Here is a 6,807-nt window from a genome sequence, read left to right on the forward strand (position 1 = left end):
CACAGTGCAGGAGAAGCCGGACTTCCTGCTCTCTCCGTCTTTTTCACTCTCGACTCCACCTGCTCCCCAGACAGCAGGTGACAACCTCATCTCACAGCAGGACAGCAGCCAAGTAGAAGACCCCGCCCCTCCCATAGGCTCACTTGGCTTAGAATATTCTTCCTGGGGGACTAGGAGCAGAATAAATTTGGTCTCGAAAGCCCTCTTGGTCAAACTCAGTTAGGGTCGAATACCCAGAGTTGTGGGAAGCAATGTCACCACAGAGTCTTGACCACTTGAGCAAGTGATGGTGTCTGTAGTAACGATAGCTCCTTTCACAGAGTGCCCTGTCTGTGACAGCTAGCACACAGTGCTACCCGCTTGTGACCATGATGAAGGGTGATCTCACAACACACACGTGACCTTGGTAAGGTCAATGTCATCGTCATCCTTAGAGCAGAAACTGAGGGGATGACACGGCTGACGAATGAAGAACTGGGATTCGAACCCAGGTCTGGTTACCACGTGCTCTTCCCAGGCAGAGCGTGCTGCAGAGCGCGACAGGTGCAGCAGGCACGTGAGCCTGCGGGTCCTTGAGGAAGGCGCTAACATCCTTCCCTCCCACAGTTCTGGGCAGGGGATCAGGAAGCACACAGCCTCGTTGCCTGGTTCCATGGCTTTCCTGGTGGGAGGTGACAGTCAGATCTCCTCAAGCAGTCAGTGAAATAAAAGATGGAAGGATTAGCAAGGCCCTCAAAAGTACCTTCCTTGGGAATCTTGCACCCCAATCTCTGCCTTCTCCACGAGGCCTCCAGAAAAGAAGGCACATTCTGTCATTCAATTTCCTCCTGGCACAGTGGCCAGCAGAATCCTCAGACACTCCTCCCAGGTGATGAGCAGGATCCAGTGAGTCCCCTGCCTGAGACTTTTGAGTGCTGGGTGATCTCAGTCCCACGCCCAGATCACTGGTTTTTTTTTTTTTTTTTTTTTTTAAATGTTTTTTAATCTTCTATTTTGAAATAATTATAGACTCACAGGAAGTTGCAAAGATAGAACAGAGAGATCTGGGGTGTCCGTCACTCCGTTCCCCTGTGTAGTCGCTTCTTACATAATTACAGTACAATATCGAAACCAGGACCGGGGCATAATGCGTGTGTATAATTCCATATCGTTTTTATCACGTCTGCATGTGCACAACACCACTGCCATCAAGGTACAGAATTTGTCCATTCCCCAAAGAACTCCCTTGTGCTGCCCCTTTAAAATCAGGCCCCCTCCTCGTTCCCCACCATCCCTAACCCCTGGCAGCCTGAAATCTCTTCTCCATCTTTGTTCTTTTGCCCTCTAAAGAGTGTTACAGGGTCTGACCATTTGAGACTGGCGTTTTTCACTCAGGAAAATGACCATCAGAATCATCTGCCTGGGTGCCTACTGATGCTGCTTTCCATTTTGCAGCTGCAGCGTGCCGGCAGCCCTCCGTATCTGCAAGTTCCACATTCGATTCAACCAACTGTGGAAAAAATCGTATCTGTAATGAAAATGTCACTTCTTGTCATTTTTCCTAAACAAGACATTATAGCAACTATCTACATAGTGCTTCCACTGGTTTAGGTATTCCAAGTAATCTAGACATGATTTTAAAGTAGGTGAGGGGCTGAGGACATAGCTCAGTGGTAGAGCACTTGTCTAGCATGGGCAAGACTCTGGGTTTGATCCCCGCAAAGCAATAGAAGAAAATAGAATAAAATAAAATATAAAATAATATAATATAATATAATATAATATAATATAATATAATATAATATAATATAATATAGCAGGGCATGTTGGTCCACACCTATAATCTCAGTAGCTATGGAGGCTGAGGTAGGAGGATCATGAGTTCAAAGCCATCCTCAGCAAAAGTGAGGCACTAAGCAACTCAGTGAGACTCTGTGTCTAAATAAAATACAAAACAGGCCTGGGGATGTGGCTCAGTGGCTGAGTGCCCCTGAGTTCAAACCCTGGTACCACCCCACACCAAAAAAAATAAAATAAAATAAAATAAAATAAAATAAAAACACTAATGGGAAAATATGCATATGTTGAATGCAAATAACTATCACATTTTGTATAAGGGACTTGAGTATTCAGCAGGTTTTGGTATCCGTTGCGGATCCTGGACCCAATCACCCACAAATGCTGACAGACAACTGTATTCCCTGGTTTGGATGTTTCACAAATCTCTTAACGACTCGCCTCTTGCAGGACAAGTTGTTTGCTTCCAATTTTTTTGCTATGAGTGAAGCTGAGATGGATGATCTGAGCAGGTTTTTGTATGGATGTAAGTTCTGGTTCTTGGTGACAGCATGCCCAGGAGCGTAACAGCTTCATCATCTGATGGGTTCTTCGTTCTGTTTTTAAAGAAACTGACAAACTGTTGGAGAGCAGCTGTCCCATTTTGCATTCCCGCCTGCAAGGTGTGAAGGACCCAGGTTCACTGCATCCTTACCAGCCTTGGGTATTGTCACTATTTTTATTTTAGCTATTCTAATAAGTGTGCACTGATTGCTTGTTATGGTCTCAATTTGCATTTCACTAATGGCCAGTGATGTGGAGCATCTTTCTGTAAATCCTCTTCAGTGAAATGTCTCTGCCCTTGCTAATTTTTTTTATTTGTTCCTTTTAGATACACATGACAGTAGAGTATTTTTGACATATTATATATGCATGGAGTATAACTTATTCTACTAGGATCCCATTCTTGTGGTTGTACATGATGTGGAGTTTCACTGGTGGTGTATTCATATATTCATATTCATATATGAGAGTTATGTCCAATTCATTCTACTCTCTTTCCTATTCCCATCTCCTCTCCCCTCCCTTCATTCCCCTTTGCCTTATCCAATGAGCTTCTCCCCCGCCATTGTGTGTCAAGCATCCACCTATCAGAATGAACATTCTGCTGTTGGTTTTTTGGGGATTAGTTTATTTCACTTAGCATGATAGTCTCCAGTTCCATCCAGTTACCAGCAAATGCCAAGATTTTAATTCTTCTTTGTGACTGAGTAATACTCCATGGTGTATACGTATACCACATTTTCTTTATCCATTATTCTGTTGAAGGGCACCTGGGTTGGTTCCATAGCTTAGCTACTATGAATTCAGCCACTATAAACACTGATGTGACTATGTCACTACAGTATACTGATTTTAAGTCCTTTGGGTATATACAGAGGAGTGAGATAACTGGATCAAATGGTGGTTCCATTCAAGTTTTCTGAGGAATCTCCATACTGCTTTCCAGAGTGACTGCACCAATTTGCAGTCCCACCCTGCTCATTTTTTTAATGGGATTAGTTTTCATTATATCTGTAACAGTTTTACTGATTTTATATATAAAATTTATATATATATATTTATATAATTCACATACAACACACCCATTTAAAATGTCCAATTTGATGGTATTAAGTATATTAACTGAGTTATGGAAATCACCACAACTGATTTTAGAACATTTTGTTGCCCCAAACAATCCCATTCTCACAAACAGCCAATACCACCCACTCTCTGCCCTAGGCAACCACTCAGTCTACTTTCTGCTTCTATAGATTTTTCTTTTTTGAACATTTCATATAAATGGAATCATAAATATGTGACATTTTAATGGCTTATTTTTCATTTAATGTTTTCAAGGTTCATCATATTATAGCATCTATTTATCAGAGTGTCACTACTTTTAATTGCCAAATAACACTTCGTTGTGTGTACGTGCCACACTTCATTTGTTCATTCGTCACTTGATGAACGTCTGCGTTGTTTCCTCTTTTGGCCTTTCATGGATAATGCTGCTATGACCATTTGTGTCCTAGTTTCTGAGTGCACCTGTTTCTATCTCAGGTATTAGTATACCTAAGGGTATAGCAAGTGTAGGGTTCTGTATTAATTCAATGCTTAACTTTTGAGGAACTGTTCTGAGGCTTTCTTTTTCCCAAAGTGGCTGCATGATTTTATATTCACACTAGCAATGTAGAAAAGATTCAGTTCATGCACACACTATCCCACATTTGATAATGCTACTATTTTTAATTTTAGTTGTTTAAATAGGTGTCTCATGGTGATTTCCCATCAAGTTCTTAATTTACTTTTCCCCGAAGACCAATGTTCTGAATATCTTTTTACATGATTATTTTCTGTCTTTATAGTCTCTTTGGTGAAATGTCTCTTTGTTTTACTCATCTGATTGGATGAGTTTTTTAAAATGTCATTTTAATGTTGAATTTTAAAAATTTGTTATATAATCATTAACATTAGTCCTTTGTCAGATATGTGATTTGCAAACATTTTCTGCCAGACTGTAATTCATCCCTTCCTTTTCTCAATGGTGTCCTTTACAGAACTACAATTTTTAATTTTGATGAAGTCTAATTTATTAATTTTTAGGGACCATGCTTTTGATGTCATGTCTAAGAACACTTCATCAAATCCTAGGTCCCAAAGAGTTTCTCCTGTATTACCTTCCAAAGTTTTATAGTCTCATGTTTTACATGTAAATTTATGGTCCATTTAAAGTTTTGTACAAAGCATGAGGTTTAGGTTGAAGTTCATATTTTTGCCTTTGAACAGCCAATTGTTCTATCACCATTTGTTGAAAAGACTCTCTACCATTGAATTGCTTTTGCTCTTTTGTCAAAAATCAGCGGGCTACACTTGCATGGGGCTATTTTTTGTTTTCTAGTCTGTACTATTGATCTGTGTCTATATCTCCACCAATAACACACAACTTTTATTACTGTATATTAACTTTATAAAAAGCCTTGAAATCAAGTAGGATGATTCCCCTTTATTTTTTTTTCCAAGATTTTTTTTTCTAATCTTGTTCTTTTTTCTTTCTATATGAATTTTAGAATAATCTTGCATACATCTATAAAAAGTCTTCCTGGGATTTTAATAGTAATTTTATTAAATCTGTTTCTCAGTTTGGGAAGAAATGACATCATTACTATGCTTAGTCTTCTGATTCATGAACATGGTATATCTCTCGATTTACTTAGATCTTTGATATTTTTAGCAGTATTTTTAGTTTTTAGAGTAAAAGTCCTATATATGTTTTGTTAGATTTATATCTAAGTAATTTTTAACCATTTTAAGTGGAGTTGTGTTTTAAATTTCAGGTTACACAAGTTCATTTTAGCATAAAGAAATGCAACTGATTTTTATGTTGCTCTTGGTTTCTTCAACTTGCTGTTACTTACTAGTTTTAGAAGGTTGTTTTTCTAAAGTTCATAGGAATTTTCTATATATACCATCTTGTCACTTACAAACATGGCCAATTCTTTTTCTTTCTTTCATGTATGTCCTTTTTATTGCCTTTCTTTTGATCTATTGCACTATCTGGAACTTCCAGTACCATGTTGGATTGGAGTGGTGAGAGTGAATATTCTTGCCTTGTTCATGATGTGAAGGGAGAAAGTCTCAGGCTTTCAGTGTTAAGTTTATTTTTGTAAGTTATAGGTTAAAAAAAAAAGTTGAGGAATTTACCCTCCATTCTTAGTTTTTTGTTTGTTTTTGTTTTTGCTTCTGGTATAAGAAAGGTTTTTGGTGATCCATTTAACTGGGGGGATGGGGAAGGGGGTGCTGAGGGAGGGTGAGGACTGCAGCATGACTGCAGGTGGGGAGGGGGAGACTGGGGCCAGCCTCACCTTCCACGTGCTTCCCAGTAGTGGGCATTGTCAGGCCCCAGAGGGGCCTTAACTGGGCCCCACCTGCAGGAGTCCACCTGCACAGCCTCTGCAGGAGGTGGTGGGCACTGGTGCCAGGCACTGGAGAGGCACCCAGCAAAGTGGGACAGGAAACCCTTCAGCCTGGACCCGGTCTCAGGTTAGGGGAGGGCTGGAGCCAGTGGTCCCACTGACACAGACCCCCACAGGGCACACACTGGTCCCACTCCAACAGCCCAACGGCTGGTTTCTTGGGGATAGTGGGAAACTTCATTCCCCCACCAGGGCCAGGGCAGGGTAGGAGCTGGAACTGGAGAGTTATTTCTTCACAGTACGGAAAAGAAGGTGGAAGGAAGCACAAACTAGGAAGGGGCCTCTGGCCAGAAACTTTGTCAATAACCAGGTGTGGGCCAGGCCCCACCTGTGGGTCTCCATAGCACAGAAGGGCCCCCATTCCTAGTTTCCAAGTTTGGGGGGTGTACCAGGATTGAACCCAGGGGCACTCAGCCACTGAGCCGCATCCCCAGTCCTATTTTGTGTTTTATTTAGAGACAGGGTCTCACTGAGTTGCTTAGTGCCTCACTTTTGCTGAGGCTGGCTTTGAACTTGTGATCCTCCTGCCTCAACCTCCTGAGCTGCTGGGATTACAGGTGTGCACCATCTCACCTGGCAAAATTTTTTTTTCCTAGGCTTGAAGGGCTTTAATTTTATCCTGGAGTAGATGATATCTCATTGTGGTTTCAGTTTGCATTTTCCTAATGATTAGTGATGTTGAGGATATTTTTCATATACCCGTTTGCCATTTGTATGTCTTCTTTTAAGAAACATCTATTAAGCTTGATTACTCATTTTAAAATCAGGCTATTTAAGGTTTTTCTATTGAGTTTAAATTCCTTATAGATTCTGGATATTAACCCCTGGTCAAATGTATAATTTGCAAATATTCCCTCCCATCCTGTAGGTTGTCTCTTCACCTTGATGATTGTTTCCTTTGCTATACAGAAGCTTTTTGGTGAAATCCATTTGTCTATTTTTGGTTTTGTTTTCTGTGCTTTTGGAGTCTTGTCCAAAAAATCCTTGCCCATTCCAATTTATAAGACATTTTGCCTATATCTTCTTCTAGTAG

Source organism: Sciurus carolinensis, chromosome 16 (genome assembly GCF_902686445.1).
Source record: "Sciurus carolinensis chromosome 16, mSciCar1.2, whole genome shotgun sequence".
In the NCBI taxonomy this organism is placed as follows: Eukaryota; Metazoa; Chordata; class Mammalia; order Rodentia; family Sciuridae; genus Sciurus; species Sciurus carolinensis.